Raw genomic sequence first — 24,049 nt, forward strand, 5'->3', positions numbered from 1 at the left:
TAATTCTGTGTTGTGAGATCACATGATCTGTGTAAATCAATGATTTAGCAGTGCCGGAACCTCTAGGAGAGAATTCTTCTTTAGTTTAGAGTTTGGTGCACACATGTAGCTGCTGTTGCTGTCTTAGAAATAAAGTTCAATGTTTCCACCAAGAAAAGTTGCCTGGAAAATCAACTCTATAACACAGACCGAATTCTTCACCCACCAACTCCCCCAGCCCTTACTATTTATTTGAGCAGAACTCATTCTGAAAGGTGTTGTTCTATTGTCAATGTTCACAGAATATGGTTGAATCAACCTTCCACTCCATTTGATAGCATCCATCCAAAATATTTTTATATTACATGATTGGATAGCCCAGCTCCCTTCAACATGTAGCTCTGATCACTATAATGAATTGAAGTACAGAAATTATATAGCAGTGTACAAAGGGAGCAGCTTCAACACCCTAATGATGTTCCTATAATTATACAGTCATTGTGAGAGAAGGGGATCCCAGCCAGAATCTGACATCTGTCCTAAGAATGAGTAAATGACAATAGTGTCATTTGGAAGCAAACAATATCCCTCAGTGCATACCAGTCACAGAAATGTCTGAGCAAACAAAAGGGTAGCACCCCATGATCATACATTCACTTCCCAAAGATCTAAAAATAGGCAAGTAATCAAAATCAACTCTACGCCCATTGATCTTATGCATTCTGGGCCTGTCCACTGTGGATTTCTCCAGGTCCAAGAGTAGACCGATCAGATGTTCTTCAATATTTCTCATATGTTGAGATGAAGATGAGTAGGAGGCAGTTTGTGTGGAATATAAATGGCAGCACAGAGCAGCTGGGCTAAATGGCCTCTTTCTCTACTGTAGGCTCCACAGCTGGAATTTAATGCTCCTAGTGAGGAGGGGGGCATGGGGGGGGTGGGGGGGGCATCAATTTGAGTGTAATGGTACCACTGGGCGCAGGGTGGCACCATGCCCATTGCCTACCCAACTCCACTGGTATTTACATCGATATTTGCATGTCGGGCAGCTTTCCAGCCCTTGGGCCAATTATTGGTCACTTAAAGATCTCCTCCTGACACCATCAGTATTTTACCAGCAGCTTGGTGCCCTTGCCACATGGCAAGGTTGCCAGGTTAACCTGGTGGCCAGGCTGCAGGCTTGAGGGGTTTATCCTCCCGTTCCCAAGGAGTGTCCAGCTGATGGAAATGGCTGCTGCCAACACCCCCCCACCCCCCACCACCTATCCGTCTCCCCCTTCCTTATCACTGCCTCCCTGCCCTCGCTGGGGCCTGTTTCACCAGCTTCAGAGAGGCCGCTTGACTTACCTTGAACTCCAGCCGCCAGTGACCCTCCTTTGCAGGGGGTGACTGCAATCCCAACAGTGGCCACAGCTCCTGTTGGCGCTGCTGGAACCGGAGAATTGCCAGCCATCTTATTGGCAGGCAGCACTTGGAGGCGGGCCATCTACCCTCACGGGGGCAGGACCCATGACATTAGGCAATTATCTGCCTGAGCCAACAACCCCGAACAAAGAATGGGCATTTGGGCAAGCTTCAGGAAAGAGATAGAGCTTTCTGCCAGGTGAGTTCATCATGTCCAACTCAACCAGCCCTTCTGGAGCTATCACAGCGAGGAAGAAGACAGCCTGCAGCTGCAACAGACACAAGAGGCCCATCAGGGCTGGGGTGATACGATGCAGGGAAATTAGGAGAGATGGCTCTTTTTTTATTATTCGTTCACAGGATGTGGTATTGCTAGCGAGGCCAGCATTTATTGCCCATCCCTAATTGCTCCTGAGAAGGCGGTGGTGAGCTGCCTTCTTGAAGCACTGCTGTCCATGTGGTGTAGGTACACCCACAGCAGTGTTAGGGAGGGAGTTCCATGTTTTTGACCCAGCAACAATGGAAGAACAGCGATATATTTCCAAGTTGGCATGGTGTGTAACTTGGAGGGGGAGTCGCAGGTGCTGGTGTTCCCATGTGCCTACTAACTTGTTCTTCGAGGTGGGTTTGGAAGGTGCAGTTGAATGACTTTCCAAATTGATGAGTTTCTGCAGTGCATCTTGTAGATGGTATACACTGCAACCACAGTATACCAATGGTGGAGGGATTTAATGTTGAAGGTAGTGGATGGGGTGCCAGCCTAGCAAGCTGCTTTGGCCTGGATGGTGTTGAGCCTATTCAGTGTTGTTGGAACTATGCTTACCCTGGAAAGTGGAGCATCTTCCATCACATTCCTAACTTCGCCTTGTGGATGTTGGAGAAGCTTTGGTGAGTCAGGAGACGAGTCACTCACTGCAAAGTACCCAGTTTCTGACTTGCTCTTTATTGTATATGTAATTATATGGCTGGTCCAGTTGAGTTTCTGATAAATGGTAACTCCCAGGAAGTTGATAGTGGGGGATTCAGTGATGGTAATGCCATCTCTTATTGGAGATGGTCATTGCTTTCACTTGTATGCCACAAAAGGGACTGCCCTTATCAGATCAAGCCTTAATGTTTTCCAGGACTACTTCAGTATCTGACGAGTTGTGAATGGTTATGAACCTTGTGCAATCATCAGCAAACATCCTAACGTCCTTAGGATGGAGGGAAAGTCATTAATGAAGCAGCTGAAGACAGTTGGGCCTGGGACACTACCCTGAGGAACTCCTGCATCAAAGTCCTAGGGCCAAGATGATTGGCCTCCAACAACCACAACCATCTTCCTTTGTGCTAGGTATAACACGAACCAGTGGAGAGATTACCCCTGATTCCCCTAATTCAATTTTACTAGAGTTCCTTGGTGCCATGCTCAATCAAATGCTGTCTTGATATGAAGGGTGTTCACTTTCACCTCACCTCTGCAGTACAGCTCTTTTGCCATGTTTGGACCAAGGCTGGAATGAGGTTCAGGAGCCAAGTGGTTCTGAAGGAACCCAAATTGAGTATCAGTGAGCAGGTTATTGCTCTATGTGCTATCCCATTTAGCACAGTGATTGTGCCACCTAACATGATGGAGGGTAGTGAGGGTAGTGTGAAGATGGAACTTCATCTCCACAATGATTGTGCAGCGGTCACCTCCACCAAAACTGTGATGGACAGATGCATCTGACACAGGTAGATTTGTAAGGAGCAAGTCAAGTAGGAACTTTCTCCTTCACGTTGGTTCTCTCAATACCGTCTGCAGACCCAGTCTGGCAGATACGTCCTTTAGAACTTGGCCTGCTTAGTCAATGGTGGTGCTACCGAGCCACACTTCATGAGGGACATTGAAGTCCCAACCTAGAGTACATTCTGCACCCTTGCTGCCCTCTGTGCCTTTTCCAAGTGGTGTTCACCATGGAAAAGTACTGATTCATCAACTGAGGGAGAGGGACAGATGATAATCTACCACATGGGAGGTTCCCATGCCCATCTTTAATCTGATGTAATGAGGCCTCATGGGGTCCAATAATTGCACATTTCAAAAGTGGAAAGCAGCTTGAATGCAAATTTGGGCCATTAAAGTTATTGCCAATGAATTTTGAATCAGACAGTATGATTTTAACAACTGACCAAGATTTCAGTCAGATTTAAGTTTTGAATGGTTGTTAAGTTGCAGTGAATCTAAGATGAGAGGGCAGGAATAGAGATCAAAATGAACTGTGAATGAAGAAGAATTTGTATTTAGATGGTGCCTTTCACAACCTTAGAATGTCCAAAGTCCCAAAGCACTTTACAGTCAATGTATACTGTACATTGTACTTTAACTATTTCAATGTACCTTATAAAGGTAGTCACTGTTGTAATGTAGCAAACTCAGTAGCCAACATGTACACAGCAAGCTGCCACAAACAGCAATGTGGTAATGATCAGGTAATGTTTTTTAGTGATGTTGGTTGAGGGATAAATATTTGCCATCAGACTGGGGAAAACTCCCAAGCTTTTCTTTAAATAGTGACATCGGATCTTTTACATCTACTTGAGAGGACATATGAGTTTAGTATCTCATCCAAAGATTAGCAGTGCTCTGAGTGCTGCAGTCCCTCAGTACCGCTCTTAAGAGCCAGAATAGATTATGTCCTTAAACCCCTGGGCTGGGACTGGAGCGCACAACTTTCTGACTAAGAGGCAAGAGAGCTTCCACAGAGTCAAAGATACCTGCTGTCTGTGATTTGAATTTGAACTGTGAGTGGCAATTGTTGATTCACGTGAAAAGAAGAAATAATTGGGATAATGACTTAAACTTGAATCAAAACCACAGGCTAAAATCTGGCCAATTCTCCTTGTGGGGATGCAGTTGCTAACTTTGTCCAGTTTCTGGTATGCCCTGATTAGAACTTTCCGATGTCACCAGCTATGGGTTTTGTGACGGGCACGACCAGTAAATTCAGAAGCCAAAAGTCGGATTCCCACCAGTGGGAAAACAAGTTGGAATTTTCCCCTCAACACTTTCATGGTGAGTTTGATTTCCCACTGATCCACATCAAGAACAGCATTTGCATGCATTAGCATGTCATGAATGCTCATTAAAAACACAACTTTTCAGCATACTTCCCAATTACAGCCAGACCAGCAGGAAATTAGTCCGGTCTGATTCACGACCGGATATAAGTAGCGTGCAGCTGTCCACCCTGACTTCACCCGTAACTTCGAGGTGAGTGCAACATTTGGAGCCTAGCTACAACATTGGGTCCTCAGCGATGCCAGAGCTAGCACACACTGGTGGGGGTTTATGTTTGGGTTGCTCATGGTGGGTGCCATGGGTGTTGAGCTGGGTGACTCATGGTGGGAAAGACAGCCCTAGAGTTCCAAAGAATCACGACCCTCAGGGAAAAAATTTCTCCTCATCTTCGCCTTAAATGAGTGACTATTTATTTTTAAACAGTGATTCCTAGTTTTGGATTATCCCACAAGAGGAAACATCCCCTCCACATCCATCCTATGAAGACTCCCTCAGGATCTTAAAGGTTTCAATTAAGTCACCTCTCACTCTTCTAAATTCCAGTGGATACGAGCCTAATCTGTCCAGCCTTTCCTCATAAGACAACCCACCCATTCCTGATATTAATCTAGTAAACCGTCTCTGAACTGCTTCGAATGCATTTATATCTTTCCTTAAATAAGGAGACCAGTGCTGTACACAGTACTCCAGATGTGGTCTCACCAGTGCCCTGTACAACTGAAGCATAACCTCCCTACTTTTGTAATCAATTCCCCTTCAGAATAAATTATAACATTCTATTAGCTTTCCTAATTATCTGCTGTACCTGCACACTAACCTTTTGTGATATCAAGAGGACAAATTAGTCTGAGAGCCAAATGCAATGGTGTCAGGAAGATATAATAATTTCCATACTGTTACTGGAATTTATTGTGAAATAGAGTAATAGTGGGATGTGTGTGTGACTTAATTGAATTAGAGGCAGCTAGTCTGGGTGCTTTAATGTAAGAAGAGAAGTTAGGTTTGAAATGTTAATTAGGGAAACATGGGGGTAGTTAAGAACCATAGGTGTCAAGGAAATGTTTGCATTTTAAAATAAACCATACTAGATTGTTTTCAAAAGAGGGAGTGAAATGTATCACCTGGACAGCTGAAGTTTAGAAAGTGTGTGTTTATTTTTCCTAAAGATTACTGGTAAAACTTAGTGCTGTGAGAGATTTTTATTATCAGAAGGTAAAGTCCAGAGACATAGTGAAACAATGGGTTATTGCATTCAAAGGGGAAAATATGTATAAAGAAGAAAAGCTTAGTTGTAAGGGGAGGCAATCTAAGATTCAACAAGTTTTGAAGTTATCATAGCAGTAACTTGTAGATCTATGTATGTATTTAAAATCATTTTTCTTATTAATAAAGGTTTAAGTTAGTTTTATAAAAACTTCTTAAGATTCGGCAGTCTTATTCCTGAATTCAAATCTTGCATCTTGAAACACACAAATTGAAACTTATTTGTGACAGTTGTTTCAAGTTTTCCTGTGAAATTTGAACAGCTCAGCATTTACCATCTGCTGTGTTATAACACAATGGCAAGAAGGAAGATCTAGAGTTCCAGATCATGGATGGGACACAACGTACACTCACCTCAGCTAGAGCAAGTCTAAAACCTGGACTGGTAACCCTGAATGTGCCAACAGAGATTCACATGTCATAGCGCACAAAACCATTGTTTGCCGAACTGTTCTTTTAGGGTTTACAGGTAAACTCTGTTTACAGGGTTGGAGTGTCTACCCTAGGACATCCTGTAGGACCATTCAGCATCTGCCAAGAAGAGTTCCAGCTGCCCTCAAGTCAAGCCTAAAAGACAAGATAGAAGAGCTGGAAAAGAGGGGAGCAATCAAAAAAATGACAACTCCTACAGACTGGATTAGAAGCATGGTAGCAGTGAAACAACCCGGAAAGCTGCAAATTATGCTTAGACCCAAAGGATCTAAATGAAGCGCTGAAGAGATCTCACCCCATGCCAACCATCAAAGAAATTTTGCTACAACTTGTCAAAGCAAAGACATTCACTACACTAGATGTGAAGGATGGTTATTGGCAAATTAAGTTGGATGGAAGCAGCAGCTTCCTACCACATTCTGGTTGCCATTCGGGAGATACAGATGGTTGCGTGTGCTGTTTGGCATTTCCGCGGCTCCAGAAGAGTCTCAACACAGACAGCATGAGATAGCCAGTGATCTTCCTGGAACGGAAGTCATTGTGGATGATGTACTAGTCTATGGATGTGGAGACACAATGGAAGGTACCATAGCTGACAGTGATCAGAATTTAACACGACTGCTAGAGAGAGAGCTCATCAGATGATTCTGAAGCTGAACATGAACAAATTGTAACTGAAGATGCCTGAAGTCAAGTACAAAGGTCATGCACTGACAGGCAAATGTATTTGCCCGGATCCTGACAAGATGAGAGCTGTAGCAGCAATGCAGTGACAAATAGATGTGAAAGCAGTGCAATGATTTGTTGGATTCATGAACTATTTAGCTAAAATTTTGCCTAATTTGTCAGCTGAGTGTAGGCCATTATGCAAGCTCACTGCCAAGGATGTGCTGTAGTATTGGGGCATAGCACAAGAAACAGCGTAGACTAAAATCAAACAACTAGTGATGACAACACCAGTGCTGAAGTACTATGTCTCCTTTCAGTGTTACACCAGCGAGATGGGTCTGGGAGCAACTCTGATGCAGCAAGGACAACCGGTTGCATTTGTATCCAGGGCACTAACGCAAACTGAATGATGCTTTGCTCAGATTGAGAAAGAGTGCCTGGCTATTGTTTATGTCTGTGAGTATTTTCATCAGTATCTACTTGGGAGAGACACAGTTAGAGTGGAATGTGACCACAAGGCCCTTCAAAGCATTTTTCGCAAACCACTACTATCTGCTCCAAAGTGCCTACAAAGAATGGTACATCATTAACAGAGATACCATCTGAATGTGACATATGAGCAAAGAAAACAGATGTACATTGCTGTTGGGAGCACAGCCTCCCATAAAGAAAGCTGAGGAAGCTACAACAGAATGCCACTTCTTCCAGATTCAATGTGAAGCAGCAGCTAGACGTGATCTGGAAGCCATCTACCCAGCCAAGACATTGAATCTGACAATCAAGCAGCTTGCTCAAATCAAACGAACTGCCCAACACAATGTAACTCTACAAGCGCTACAAGAAGTAGTGATGAAAGCATGGCCTGAGAGCATCAAGGACATACCTGTGGTCACAAAAGCATATTGGGTATACCGTGACCAAGTGACAGCCTATTATGGCAACATGCACAAAGGAAATAGTGTCACCCTCCATAAGGAGATGAGAGGAGAGGCACTAAAGCACATCCATGCAAGCCATCAAGGAATTGAGTCGACTCTGAAAAAGGTAAGAGAAGTGCACTACTGGCCAAACATGAGTAATGAAATCAAAGACCACCTTGGTCAGTGTTGTGCATGTAATGAATACCAAACTAACCAAGCTAGAGAGCCATTGATGATGCATGAAATCCAAGACAGGCCATAAATTAAGTTGGGAGTAGGCCTTTTCACTTTGGTAGGGACTGATTATCTTTTCATTGTAGACTACTATTCTGACTACTGGGAGTTTGACCAGCTGACTTCAATGATGACGAGAAAAAAAGTAGAATGCCTGAAAGCATTCATTTCAGTCGGTACAGCATTCTAGACATTGTGATGAGTGATAATGGCCCTCAGTTCACAAGTCAAGAATTCAGCCAATTGTCATGATGTGGCAAGTGATGTGCACCAGGCAGACTAAATCCACAAAGGAAACTTGGCCATGCTATTACAATGGTTTTGAAATTTTTATTTATTACAAGAAGATTTGGGCACTGAATTCAGAAGTAATGAGTCCACTTACACCTTTAGAGATTTTAAAAACTAAATTAAAATATTTATTAACAAAACAAAAATTTCAAGCATATTCTTAAGATTACAATTACTTAATACTATAACATATCCCAAAATTCCTAATTAACCTGACTCCTAACTACATACCCTGTTTAAGGCAACAGTCCAAAATAGGATGTAAATTTAAATAGTAAACCAGCAAGTTTACCACAGCACCCACTCAACAGTGGAATTCCAAAAGCTTTTCTCCAATTTTAGTTACTGGACATAAGAACATAAGAACAAAAGAAATAGGAGCAGGAGTAGGCCATTCAGCCCCTTAAGCTTGCCTCGCCATTCAATAAGATCATGGCTGGTTTGCTGCAGGCCTCAACTCCTCTTTCATGCCAGCTCCTCATAGCCCTCGACTCCCCGATATTTCAAAAATCTATCTACCTCCCCTCTAAATACTGTTTGTGATCTAGCCTCCACAACTCTCCGAGTTAGACAATTCCAAACATTTACTACCCTCTGAGAGACACAGCAGACTTTTGCAAACATGGCTGGAGGTTTCTCTGAGGCTGTCTTACACACTTCTTTTAGTTCTTATATGGCCCACAACATCACCTTCCTTCCTTCTTTATATATGTTTCTCTCTTTTTAATCAGTAATTTCCATTATCCTATATGTCTTCGGAAATGTACTTTTCCCATAAAAATCTTTCATGTTGCCAATATAGTCAGTACCTTTTGGGAAAAATAAACATCGTAACCTTGCCCTATTTATCTTGTTAGTTGTAAACATCCTGCCATCCCATTGAAACTCAAACAGCTCCTTCACTTATCTAAAAATGCAGATTTCCTTCATACCCCACGTGCTAAGACTTCATCCATGTTTATTCATTAGCATTTCAAATACCTTTTACCCCCAACTTCTTTTGATAATTTCCCACTTGCAGCCTTTCTGACTCTAATGTAATTAAATTACACCGACATAACCATCAACACTCACACCCATAAACCTACCTTACAATAAACCGCAATAATATTGTGAAAGTTATTATAGTTTTGTGACATGATTCACAAGGGATTGGGAAATTCAGCAATTCAGAAATCCTACACATCATCTCCACACTATCCCCAGCCGAATGGAAAGGCTGAGGCGACAGTGAAAACCGTCAGGAAATCGAGCAAATCTAGAAGAGATGTACACAATCCTCAAGTGGAGAAACTCACTGACTGAAGGCATGAAAAGCATCCCTTTCCAGAGGCTGATGTCACACCACGCATAAATTATCCTTCCAATAGCAAAAAGCCACTGAAGCCAGAAGCAGTAACAGGTGTGAGTATTAAGCTCAAGGTGAAACGACAGAAAGCCAAATTTCAGTTTGACAAGACTGCCAAACCATTACCAGAGCTGAGCATTGGAGAGCCAATCATGGTGCAAATCTCCAAGGCTCTTAACAGGAGTCAGCCCACATGGAAACTTGGCACATGTGTAGAGAAATTGTCACCTCGCTCATAGCCAGTGGAAGTGTATGGCCAAATATACTGGCACAACTGCAGGCATATTCAAACAACTAGTGAAGCTGTTCCTTCACAGCAATTGGCTGGTCAGGGAGAAGGGATCTCACTAGCCGTACTGAGTACAGAACTACCATCAATCCCAGAGGTCCATCTGTCCCCAACAACGGCAATGGAACAACAGTCACCAAGGCAGCAAGTGTCACGGGAAAGACATTCTCCGGACAAGGAACATCACCCTGGCAAACAGCCAATGTCAACACATACGCAATCCATTAAGAGACCTGCATGGTTAAAAGGATATGAGTGGAATTGTCCCAGATTTATACTAAGTGCAGTAGCGGGCAGGAAAAAGGGTATTTTACCTTTTGGCCGCAATGGCGGCTTTTTACGCTGTATCCTCCCAATCCCATCCCATTAAGAATGCATTTCCGGGAAACATGCCCAGTTGCTGGTGGGGCGTCCTTTCATTCACCTGCCCCACAGTCACAACAGGCCCTCAATAAACAGGCTATATTTAAAGGCCATCCCTGAAAGAGCCAGCACTCTTCAAGGGATAGGAAGCTGCTGTGAACTGATGGCTGCCAGAGGGAGGAAAGATGCTGCCCCTAGATTTAGCAAAGCCTTCCTTGAGCACCTACTGGATGCAGTGGAGGTCTGCTGTGATGTCCTCTACGCCTGGTCTGGGCAAAGACCAGCAAGCAAAGTCACCAATCCAGCATTGGAGGTGGTAGCAACAGTGGTCAGCGCCAATGCCTTACAAAAGAGGACAGCACCCAGTACTGGAATAGGATAAATAGTCTCGTCTGTTCCGCCAGGGTAAGTCACTCTTCTCATCACTCTCAACTCACACAGTCACAAACCCATCACACATCCACAGGGATCTCACACCTCAAGGGACAACACCATTAACTCTCACAAACACCCTAACATCTCCATCAGGCTCATATCCTCTGGAGCTCATGTCCTCATCCCCTCCATGGCTCTGCTCACCATACAAACATTCTACGCAGTGCCATGTGCCCTGCTCACACTCTTTCCATCTGTTTTCATGCAGGAGAAGCCAGCTCACATCAGCAGGGAGAGGTCCCAAGTTAGGCCTCTCACTCACAGGAGCGTGCCATTGTGCTGATTGGTGACCATGCCTGCCGTGATGGTGAGGTTGGCGGCGAACACCCACGTAAGGATCCTACATCACATCATCCCTCTCTCAACGCAAATGTGAGTGCTCTCTCTCCTGTTTTTGATGCTGCTGCCATGCACTCATCATCTCTACTTCAATTCACTGGGATCTCTGCCTAGCGACTGACACCCTCAGCCAGTGAGTCCCTCAGCTCCATCCACATCCTCACCTCCAGCCAAGAGGACTCCTCCTTTACTGAAGAGCTAGAAATAGGCAACCTGGAAGACCTGTCGCAGCACTTACCCACACCCTCCACCAGCGCAGAGACACACACCTCGGTGGGACCTAGATCTAGAGCAGGCTCGGGTTCACAATCTGGTGGTCACCACACAGACACATCACTGCAGCAGCAGGTGGCAGGTTCAGCCAAACTCCCTGGCACTCAGAAGACTGTTGGGGAACAGGTATCTGTGAGGTCCGAGTCAGATGATGAACCTCTGGATTTGGCCTTCCAACTCATCATAGAGAGCCAGCAGAAAGTGGGCGAAGTGCTCTACAGAGTGGCACATGAGTTGGAGGAGGGCATCCACCTGAGTTCTGATGAAGAGGTGCCCATATGTGTGTATGGTGCTCTCCATAGGAAGGATGGCAGATGCCACGGACACTCTGGTCCAGCAGAGCACAAAGATGCACACAGACCTGCATTCCATCGGGGTAGCCATGGGTGAGTTCCTGCAGTGGCAATGTGAGAGGGAAACGGGGCACCTCAACATCCCTCCAGTGCTCTTTCCCCTCAAGGAGGCAGGTCGGTGCCCTCAGGCATCCTAGGGGACGAGGAGCAGCAGTTGGGCACCCCAGGGTCATCCAGTCAGGAATCTCAGAGGCTGTCCCCTCCCTCCAAGTTCCCTTAGCCTGTTTCCCCCTCAACTTCGTCCTCTGTTACTGCAGAGGGAACAGTGTCTGCAGGAGGACAGCCAAAGCAACCGGGGCCCTCAAGGCCTTGGCTCTCCAGAGGAACAACGCTGAAGTCATCAGAGGCAATAGGGCCAACCATTGCACAGGTTGACTCCACCCCTGCTGTGGATGTCAGGGCAGCACCTAGAACGAGTGGTAGGCCTAGAAAAGTGAAGAATTTCTGATCACAGGTGGCTGCACAGGTAAACACATTTTGTCACTTTATAATCTGAAAATATATTCACTTTCACTCATTAATGTGTAATGATGTCTTTCACCTTCATTTACAGGCTTCGCAAATTCTCCCCCTGCTTCCACACCCCCTCTACTAGCAATTCGGCTGCATGCAGCTGGTCCACGAGTGATTCTGGAGGGAGATGTGTGTGTGTGGCAAGGCCTTCAGAGAGAGCCTCGCAGATCCTTCCTCCATCACACTAATCCCAATATCCTGAGCCTTTTCAATGCTCTCTGCTGGGGTTCTCTTTCAGTTGTCCATCTGAGCTGCATCTCCTCCCACCCACAGATCACACTCCCATGCAGCACCTGCACTGGGAACTGCCCAACAAGAGGTTCTTTTCACTTTCAATTTTGAAAAATGGCACTGGTGAAGTATATCTTTAGCTCCCCGCCCTTTCCTCTCCCCTAGTCACTCATGTCCTTTTCCTAACTGGCATGACCTTCCACCTCCCCACTTGTCACCTACCCGCCAGAACTTTTTCTTTCCAGGGTGACCAGTTGAATGTGCACGTTCCTTACCTTCCTGAGAATCCCAGACACATCCACATTGGCCTCTCCGACCTCCTCCTTCCCACCTCCAGGGTCAGTGTCTGCATTCGAGTCCCCACCAACCACCCTTGCCGTCCCTTTTACCGTTACCAATGGTCGCACATCATCTCCCACCTTACCAGTTCACTTTGCCGTCTCTTGTTCTCACCATTCCCTCCTGCCGTGCCCACCCTTATTTTACTCAACAAGACGCAGTCATCACCTCAACAGACCCCTCCCTTGCACATTCATCTGGACATCACATCCCCCTTACTCCTTCCCCTACCTTTACTCCTTCCCTGACCCTTACTCCTCCCTCCACTCTTATTAATGGGCTGAATTTTCTGGCTGACGTGCAGGTGGCGGAGCCACACGTCAACACTTAAAATGTCGCGTGAGCATGCCGACGTCAGCGCACAGCATCGCGATATTTTGGTCAGAGGGCACGCTATGCAGCGTGATGCACGCCATTAATTAAAGGCCTCGTTATGGCCATTAAGTGACCAATCAACCAGGATGTTGAGGGGCCCATGCGAACTTTGGGTCGGTGCACAGGCCCAATGGGCAGGAGAGTAAGTGATTTTTTTTACAAACCTCATCCAGCGGCAGGATGAGGTTTGATTTCGGTTTTTAAAAAGTTTACTAAAGTGTTAGTGTATTTCATTAACATGTCCCATCTCCTGTGACATTTTCACATGAGGGGGACATGTTAATGATTTTTTTATTTTTCTATTTTTAATGTCTCACGGACTTTCAGCGATCTCCCTGAGGCACCTCTTTGCTTCAGGAAGATTTGCGCACTCTTGCAGTTGGGGAATCCCCCCTGCCTGTACAGGAAGTGCTTCTCATCGGGCGGCATGCTGAGCGGGCCCTGATTGGCCCACCCACGTAAAATGGCGACAGAGCCCGTTTCGGAGGCGGCGATCGGCTGCCCGCCCACCGCCAAGTCGGACGAGCCCGCCCACCCATCAAGGGCAAAATTCAGCCCAATGTCATTTATTTTGTTGTAGTCTTTCTCTGTATTAAATATATCCCACAATTTGGTGTCATCCACAAATTTAGAAATTGTACTTCTGGTTCTCAAGTCCAAATAATTAATGTAAATTGTGAAAAATAGTCTGAACTCCAATCCCTGTGCAATGCCACTTCTCACCTTTTATCTCTTAACCTGTCATCTGTCTTTTTCGTAGCTAGCTCGTTGTGCTTTCTGCTACCTGTCCCGTGAATCCACACTTTCTCATCTTAATGAGTCCATTTTACCAAAGGCTTTTTGAAAATCCATTGTCCTCATTCCTGACTGCGCAAGCCATTTATCAGCCATGTCAAATACCAGGCCAAGAAATTCTGAACTAACCAAAGTAAATCTTATTGGAAAAAGAAATATATGCCTGGTACATTCATCAAGCAATATGTGTTCTCTTCATCCTGGTTGTATTGAACCCAGTTTAGTATATATAGTAAATTGTTACAATTAAGAAAAAAATTATTAAGAAAAAAGTATTGTATGACGCAACAGGCAAATGTTTTAGTTTAATGTTTAAATGCAGAGCATTATTCCATTATTGTCAACAAATGGGGTTGTTATGGGTCTTGCGTCTGTTTTACTGGAGTTTGGTGATGGTGTAAAGTACAAGTGTCCTACATTCTGAATTGTCTGTATTTCCCAATATCTTTTCTAGTCCAACAATTTGCTTTTATTTTTATTGTGCTTTTTTTCTTTCCCCTTTAACTATTCAAATTGCAAACATGATTATTACATATTCATTGGTCCTTAAAAGTTTCCCTACCTTCAGGTCAAATGTTTATTCCAGTATGCTAAACAGAACAAAGTCCAGTATTGTGGCTTTTCCCATTTAACATGTAATGTTCTGTTTTAGAAAAAAACCTCAATACATTTTGCCATTCTGCCAGGCTGCCTCTGGGTAGTTAAGTCCCAGCCCTGAAATTCATCACAGTCCCATTATTTCTGCAAACTCCTTTGATTGTCTATCATTGCTTCCCTCTATCTCTATCACTATCATTTGCTGATCATCACGGACAGTCAGAATTCCTGCAGGGCCTTTGTTATTCCTCAATACAATCCAGAGAAACAGAAGGATCCAAAGATCCTTCTTTTAATGCAGCAATCCTTAGCTAGCAATTCCATACTTTATATGTTTGCAATTACTCTGTCCAGCTTAAAGTCAGAAATGTTTCAGTGCTGAAGGTACGCTCGAGTTAAGGCAGTGATGTTACCCAACATACCTTCCACAGTAATCATTGCTTCTATACTGTACAAGGCGATTTCCACTTTGACCTGTTTCTCTTCCTCTTGCTTTTATTTTTCCCGATTTATTCCTCCAGTATGCATCTCCGTGACCTCTCATCTGCTCCAAGGTTACTTTCTGCATCCCACCCCATGTGCTCACCACCTATACCAGTAGGGCATGCAGAGATATTGAAAATTATAAACAAGAACAGTGGCTTGAATAAGAACAGTGCACAGAGATTCCCTTTTACAATAGAAAGCAGAAATGGACTGTAAGCTGTAGCTGAGTTAGGATGCACATTACAGTCTGAACTTAACACGGCAGATTGTACCCACTTGAAATGGTGATGGGAAGAAAGCATGGCAATAGTGTACGCACTTGGTAAGGGTGACAATCTGAATTTGGACCATCAAACATATCACAAGTATGTTTTGATTTGAAGAATGCGATTTCAATCTTGGAATGGGTGTTGTATTTAAGCTGATGAATGCACTGATGTGAACTTCAGGTAGTAAAATGGGATTGAGGTTTACTTGTGAATGAAGCTCACAAAGATTATGTTAAATTCTGTAATTTAATTCAGGGAAATTATCCCTTGACAGGAGAATGGAATGAGGCTCTGAAACCATCTTTCAGCACTTCTGCCTCAATTAATTGTGGTGAGGTGGAGGCATAGTGGTAATCATAGAATGTTTACAGCACAGAAAGAGGGTGCTTGGCCCATCATGTCTGCACTGACTAAGAAACGAGCCACCCAGCCTTTCCAGCATTTTGTCGGCAGCCCTACAGGTTACGGCACTTGAGGTGCATATCTAGACATCTTTTAAATGAGTCGAGGGTTCCTGCCTCTACTATCACTTCGGGCAGTGAGTTCCAGATCCCTATGACCATCTGGGGAAAAACTTTCTCATCTCCCCAATTTCTACCAATTACTTTAAATCAGCCGCCTCTGTTCCAAGGAGAATAACCCCAGCCTATCCAATCTTTCCGCAAAGCTGCAATTTTCCAGTTTTGGTCACATCTTTGTAAATCTCCTCCCTACCTTCTCTAGTGCAATTACATTCTTTCTGTAATGAGGTGACCAGAACTGAATACAGTAATCAAGTTGTGACCTGAACAGTTCCAGCATAACAATTTTTAAAAATTCATTCATGGGTTGTGGGCATCATTGGTTAGGTCAGCGTTTGTAGTCCATTGCTAATTGCCCATGGGAAGGTAGTGTTGGGCTGCTTTTTTGGATACCACATGGACTGCAGCAGTTCATGTACACCCAGAGTGCTGTTGGGGAGGGAGTTTCAGGATTTTGACCCAGCAACAATGGAGGAACAGCGATATATTTCCAAGTCAGGGCAGTGAGTGGTTTGGAGGGGAACTTTTGTCAGAGATTAATCACACCAAGGTATCATTAATATGTAGAAACCCCATTTATTACTTGTGCACAAGGGAGACAGTGCACAAAAGAGCTACTGTACGGTCTCGTAGCAGAATAGACCCAGACGTGTTAAAAGCATTTTTATAGCCAATCAGTAAATTTTGCCCAAGCCTATCCACTTATTTGCATAAGTTAACTGACCAATCTATATAGTAGTAAATTTTCGTTCCCAGCACAACACAATGCTTATCATGATCCCAATTACATTTGCCTGAGAAAGAACAAAATGGAATATCTCAGGGCTCATCCTACAACTGTGGTCAGACAAGATGGTATTGTTCTCAAGGCTGCAGTATTTTTCTCCTAGGCCTAGGTATATAATTCAACTTCCCCATTAACCCTTTTAGCACTAAATGGGTTCCCTATAGTTGCCTAGGCCACCACACTTCCCCTCTTTTGTTCTACAAGGACAATCCACCATCCTTAGCCAAGTTCCATGTATCCTAGCCGCTGGGCGTCATCCTCAGTGGGGTCCTAATTCCTGAGGAGAGGGAAGGAATAGATAACTGGCTTGCCACCAGGACACTGGAGGTTCTGTAGTCAGCAGACAGAGCGGATGCGGCAGGTCTGACTGAGCTGCAATGCTCGCAGGGCCAGCAAGTCGAGGCAACCAGACTGATTTTTGTAATTGCAAGGTGCAGGTTCTTCAGTGTAGTAGCCATTAGAGATCCAAGTGGAGGCGGAATTATTTTGAGGTGAAATTGTATGATCATTGGCAATCACACCCACCCATGATAAAGTATGTGAGACTGTCCTCAGATCTCAGGACCTGCGAAAGACACACATCTCATTGGCCTTGCACTTCCAAAAGGTGGTCATAGGACCAGACTGGTTGTGGAACCGAAGTCAGCCTTCCTGGTAGTTATAATCAGCAAGGTAGGCACAGGAACCCAATGGCAACTTGTCCACTTGAGTACTACCCTTGGTATAATTTCTCCAGAAGGATAGCCAGGCCGGCCCCTTAACAACCACAAAGGTGGGCTCCCGTCTCGATGAATGAGGGCCCCTGTATTACCTAGGAACCATGTAGAATCTGAGGTAAAAGCCAAAAAATGCATCTCTGAGTAGGAGGGGTTAACAGGAAAATGAGTACAAATCCAACATTTTGTCCGATTAACTTGCGAGGCTATGACCTGCATTCATTGAATCGTAGAATTGGTAGTCCATGCCCCCGCAAGGACCACGCGGGACAGCTTCCAAATCAGAGTCAGCATTCTGACGGCCCAGTTAAAGTTCCTGCACAAGCACTTCCGTCCGAGGTCAGCGTCCGCTTGACGTGCGATGCGTGTATCCACAAGGGTCGTCCTTCAACCTTCACGGCCGTATGGGTGGTGAGCAGGACTTGGAAAGGCCCCTCCCATCGAGGTTCCAAACAATTCTTTCTCCTGAAGGTCTTTACCAGGACTAGGTCCCCGGGCTGGTATTGATGGCAGTCTTCAATAGTGGGCTTTTTATGAGCTTCTATTACCTGAGTATGCAAGCTTTTGAGAGAATCAATAAGCGCTATACAGTATGTAATCATTCCCTCATCCATAGCTAGGATGTCTGCTTCCCTAGCAGACAAAGATGGTGCCACTGGGAGGCGCACAGGATGCCCCATTACTACTTCATAAGGGGAAAAGGGAGGTGGTATGGCTAGGGTGAGAGCGCATAGTCATGAGCGCCATGGGTAGAGCTTCAGGCCATTTCAAACCGGTTTCCTCATATAACTTAGCTAATTTGTTTTTCAGAATACCGTTTTGTCTTTCCACCGCCCCAGTGGACTGGGGGTGGTATGGGCAGGAAAGGTGATGGTTGCATTGTAAGGCCTTCAACAGTTCCATTATCACCTCAGCGATAAAATGAGGTCCATTATCACTTGATAAAATTTCTGGTACCCCAAACCTGGGTATGTATTCATGTAACAACAATTTTGCAACAATAATAGCATCATTCCGTCAGCTGGGATACGCCTCCACCCATCGCAAGAACAAACATACGATAACTAAAACATAATTATATCCCATATATTTTGTATAAAGTCCATTTGTAGATGTACAAATGGGCCCCATGGCTGGGATCTCGTACCAGCAGTCACTGTGGGAATCTTGCCTGGGTTATGTCTTTGGCAAAGCAGACATTGCGAAGCTATTTTAGCTGCCATGATGAAAAACCCAGGCGCAACCCACATTTGCTGTGCCTTTCTGTTCATCCCCCTTTGCCCCAATATTTTCTACTCTGTATAATGTTCTGCCAGGTGTTGACATAGGTATGACAGGTATTACTAATACAATGCCTATTAGCATATTACTATTCACTATACATTCAACATTCATTCTATATACGCATGTCAAACCTCTGAGCTGGCAATCGGTCAAGTCATGATTCTAGTGTCGTGAGAGATTCAATAAATGCTCATTAGTTACCCATAAAGGGACTACCCCTTCATTAATCAGTCTTAAATTTTCTCGGACTTGTTCCAGTGCCCAAGATCCATAGGTGCTGCATACATCATTTCTGCTCACTTCGTCTGAAATATCTTTCCCTACTTCAATTAATTTATTGATAATCCCCACATGACTTTCGAGCAAGGTAGCCAGGCTTTGGATTAATCGTGTCACGTCCTGGTAAGTATCTAATTGGGTATCCTGGATCCCCTGTCCCCACTCTAGAATCACCTTAAGCTTAAAGCTCAGGGTACAGACCTTCTGGTCAACAGTTGCCAGGTTCTGAATTAACCACTGATGTCCCTATATTGAATATCGTAGCGGCATCATTTATCAGGCTGCGCTTAACGCGGTTCCCTCCCAAGCCTGATTGCATCTCGCCATTGAACTGAACTGCTTCAGTCATCAATTGGCAGGTCAGGGCCGTATAGAGTGTTTGGGTATGGGCTGAGCACCACTGGAGCAGGACGACACCAGATATGTTCAAGACTATGGGTACCAGCTCATGGTGTACATTATCATTCAAAACGTCTGATTAACCAGTACCAAACCATTCGTTGGTCCTGGATGCATAGTTGGACAAGATGGGTCAGTCAGTCTGGTTTGAGGGGCTTCAATTATCTCAACTCGGACTGTGGAAGTAGATGTGGAAGGTGGCTGGGTAGTGGCAGACCTCCCATGCCCGATCTGAAGCAAACCCTTACTACAATTTGAAAGCACTTGTTCTCCTATTGTTACATTTATCATTCCTTGTTGCGTGTCACATTCGGCACTGTCCATGCTGTACCAAAGTTCCTCCTGCGGTGCGGGATGAACAGTGATGATCCTCCACCTTTTTGCCAGTACTGATACACCCATGACCAGGATCGTAGATCTGTGGAGACATTAACATTGGCTCCTGTTCTCATATCTACAAGTGCGCATGTATCACCTGTCATAATTACCTCGTATGGTCCATGCCTGATCTCTCCAAGTTCACCTTGACCATCACCTTATTCCCCACTTGTAACATTGTTGCTCTTTGGATTAGCATGTTTCTATATCCTTAAACACCTGTCAGTCTCTGACTTCCTTCCTTAACTCATGCAATTGCTTATCTAATTCCCTTACATAGGTCCGTATTTTTCCTTTCAGTGGCCCTACATCTCCTCCTCCCATTAAAATGCCTTCAGGTAATTGCATGGCCCTTCCTGTTATCAGTTCAATGCGGTGAGCCTGGTAGTCCTATTTGGTGTAGGCCTAAGGCGCATCAGAATGCTGACCAATACTGTGGCCCAGCTGTTGCCTGTTTCCTGAATTGCTTAGGGTATAGTTGTTTTTAAAGTTCAGTTTATCCTTTCTACCATCCCTGGACTCGGGGGATGGTAAGGAATATGGAATTTCTGTTTAATCTCCATAAGGTTACACATTTCTTTAATGACTCTCCCTGTGAAATGAGTTCCCTGATCTGAATCCATCTGGATAGGCACCCCCACTCCTTCCAGTTTACTCTCTACTGCTGCTGTCTCATGTCAGACCTCAATTCCTTAAACTCTACAATGCACCCTCTTATCCTAGCTTTCAATGGCTCAGTATCTTCACTTCCAGTGATTGTTCTCTCTGGGAACCGCTTAACTCTGTCATCAAGGTGTTAATCCTGTGGTCTTACTTTTTGTAGTTCGCAGGCACATTAATATAATCAGTAATACATCTATTTAGCCTTTTTCCAGCTTTCCCTTTTCCTGTATCCATCTGTTGTTAAGTATTATTTCTCCTTACATTTCAATTCCTGAACTACAGATTCCACATAGTTTTACCGCTAAGTTTTTTTTCCCTGACCATGATCATCCTATGATTCTCTTGAGTTCAGTTTCTCTATTGTCAACGAGGATCTAGATCTTTGCTTATCTCCCCCTATGCAGTTCCAATGCCTCAGCTGATGGCCAGATTATTAAATTAATTTCCCTTAAAACAGTTTGTACTCATTCCCTAATTCATTCTCCTACTTGCCTCAGACCATTTTACACATGCAACAGCTACCATCTTATCTTGTTCAGGTTGCCTGGAGAGACTTTAAAATAAATAAAATATTCTCATAACAGTTTTAAAAACAGAAATCAGGTATTGACATGTTTTGCTTCCTTATCTTCTTAAACACTTTATTGTCTCTAAAGTAACCCACTAAATTGTGTCTGATCCTTTTCTTTTAGAATTATCCCAGATTCATTAACTGGGCCAAATATTGGATTTCTGCCGAACCTTGTCAAGGTCTTGAGCTTAGCTTCACATTTTGGGAACAGACTTTACAAATACAAAGATAAAAACAAAAAAACTGCGGATGCTGGAAACGGAAACGTCAACTCTTTTCTTCTCCGCCGATGCTGCCAGACCTGCTGAGTTTTTCCAGGTAATTCTGTTTTTGTTACAAATACAAAAGCTTGCAGCATTTGAATTAGTGCCAATTGTTGTCAAACCTTTTAAAATGAAAATTCCCTTTTGAGAACTTTATCAAGAACCAAACCTCAGATTTTTAAACTTTGTAAGAACTGTAATTTACACCATAAAAATTAAAAAACTCTTTTTCATGTGTATTGATTTGTATCCAAGTTATAATTTCCGTATGTTTATCGACACATTCTTTATCTTAGATAGCATCCTCATTATTCAAAGTAACCTGTTAAATTACACTGCACTTTACATCTCAAGATTGTCCCAAATTTAAATTACAGTGCTGTTGGGATGCAGATTTCCTTTAATATTTAATTCATCTTTTCAAAAGAAACCCCTTTTAATCCATTGGAACCACCTAGACCTTGCGTTTATGTCTTTTGGTTTTCCTAGAATCCTTCTGAATTTCAAGTAATTTTTTTTCTCAGAATTTTAGAATACGAACTCGTATGTGTTAATCCCAATCAGTTTGGAAGCTGATGATGAAGGTTATTCCTTACTAGTCTGCAAGGGGGTGGTACGAGGGTTGCTTCATCTCAAACAAAGGCATGCCCTGTTTCATCTTTACACTACCTTCAAATTACGATTTTTGCCAGAAATCTCAACTCAAACCTTATACTCAAAACTTTGGAATGTTTGAATAAACTTTTCCTTTAATCTAATATGGGGCTTTCAACTCTAAAGTGCTCAACTACACACACAAAAGACAATTCATGGAAGGAAACACACTAAGGCTCACATAAAAATGCTTCCTTGCACACAAACACATATATAAAGGTATCTATTTATATTCCTATAATATTGAACTTAACTCTAAATGAAGCTTCACATAGCAGTGGGGGGAATAAAGGGATCTTGAAGGCTCCACATATAGGAACATTCAAACTGATGAAAGCTCACATTTTCTTTGCTGCGGCTTGTCAATTGCTCATTAATCCCCTAGGGGTATCCTCTCTCTCTCTCTCTCTCTCTCTCTGTTCTCTCTCCAGCACAAACAGCTCTTATGACTTAGATCAATTCATTTTTTTTTAAGTTACAGAAAATTCAGTAGTGGACCTTTCGGGTCCATAATGGACATACATATAAGCATTTGGGGTTCCCTTTGGAGGGGAACAAAATAAATGGGGTTTCTTTGATGCCATATTACCCATTCTTTATCTAATAACTAAAAAAGGCCAGTCCTTGGTGGGTCCTCGACCCCTAATCTACTACTAAGGTACTTTCACCAATCAGTCCACTCACACGCTCAAGGGGTCCCGGACCCCGAGCCACAAACACGCACCAACACACTCAGTACCAACTCCAGGGGTTCCAACCTCAAATATACACTAAAACTAAACCTAAACTCCAGGGGCTCCAACCACGAGTATACACTAAAACTGAACCTAAGCTCCAGGGGCTCCAACCCCAAGTATATACTAAAACTAAACTCCAGGGCTCCAACCCCGAGTATATACTAAAACTAAACTCCAGGGCTCCAACCTGGAGTACATTCTGGCCAAAACGGTCCTGGACCTCAACAACTAATCTCCTAAACACTTAAATAGATGACTTACCCTAAGAGTCAGCTACAGGCAGGCGAATGCAGATCGTGGGTCAATGAAGCCCAGAAGCCTAAATCGGGCTGCCGCAGACTGAGGAGCCCCTGAACTGCAAGGTCCTAACGCTGGTGCTCCGTGACTCAACCCTAGGGGTTAGTCATCTCGGTGGGACCTCCAAGAAACTGTCAAAGATTAATCACACCAAGGCATCATTAATACGTAGAAACCCCATTTATTGCTTGTGCAGAAGGGAGACAGCACAAAAGAGCTACTGTACGGTCTCGTAGCAGAATATACACAGACCTGTTAAAAGCATTTTTACAGCCAATCAGTAAATTTTGCAGAAACCTATCCACTTATTTGCATAAGTTAACTGACCAACCCTTATAGTTGTAAATTTTCATTCCCAGTACAACAGATGTTGCGCTTACACAAATGCTTATCGCGATCCCGATTACAATCGTCTGAGAAAGAGCAAAATGGAATATCTCAGGGCTCATCCTACAAGATGATATTGTTCTCAAGGCTGCAGTATTTTTCTCTTAGGCCTAGGCATATAATTCAACTTCCCCATTAACCCTTTTAGCACTAAATGGGTTCCCTATGGTTGCCTAGGCCACCACACTTTCAGATGGTGGTGTTCCCATGTGTCTGCTGCCCTTGTCCTTCTAGACTGTTATAGTTGTGGGTTTGGAAGGAGCCTTGGTGAGTTTCTGCAGTGCATCTTGTAGACAGTACACAATGCTGCCATGGTCTTTGGTGGTGGAAGGAGTGAATGTTTGTGGATGGGATCCCAGGCACCACCAGCGTTATTCCTGGGTATGACCTATCCTATTGGCAGGACAGAACTACCAGAGGTGGTGGAACAGTGGTACACAGTCTGGAGGGAGTTGCCCTGGGATTCCTCAACATTCCTTCCAGACAAAGTCTCATGGAATCAAATCAAGTATGGGAATGGAAAACTCCTTCTGACTACCAACTACTGCCCTCTCCACCCCTTAGTTGATGAATCAGGACTCCTCCATGTTGAACACCAATTGGAAAAGCATTGAGGATATCAAGGGCACAGAATGTACTCTAGGTGGGTGATGCCAATGTCCATCATCAAGAGTGGCTCAGTAGCGCTGCTAGTGATCGAGCTGGCCAAGTCCTAAAGGACATAGCTGCTAGACTGAGTCTGCAGCAAATGGTGAGGGGACCAACAAGAGGAAAAAACATACTTGACCTCATCCTCACCAACCTACCTGCCACAGATGCATCTTTCTAGGATAGTATTGGTAGGAGTGACCACCGCACACAGTCGTTGTGAAG

At 44.0% G+C, this 24,049-nt stretch overlaps 1 long non-coding RNA gene across 1 annotated transcript in view; it reads left to right on the plus strand.

Moving 5' to 3' along the window:
* The window catches only part of LOC121283386, a 38,853-nt gene extending 17,723 nt beyond the window's left edge, over positions 1 to 21,130 (plus strand). Inside the window, exons 4-5 of the long non-coding RNA XR_005944246.1 lie at positions 18,075 to 18,232; positions 20,960 to 21,130. This is a non-coding gene — a long non-coding RNA (uncharacterized LOC121283386). The remainder of the gene's footprint in view (positions 1 to 18,074; positions 18,233 to 20,959) is intronic.
* Positions 21,131 to 24,049: the final 2,919 nt, after the last annotated feature.

This window comes from Carcharodon carcharias, chromosome 10 (assembly GCF_017639515.1).
Source record: "Carcharodon carcharias isolate sCarCar2 chromosome 10, sCarCar2.pri, whole genome shotgun sequence".
NCBI lineage: Eukaryota > Metazoa > Chordata > Chondrichthyes > Lamniformes > Lamnidae > Carcharodon > Carcharodon carcharias.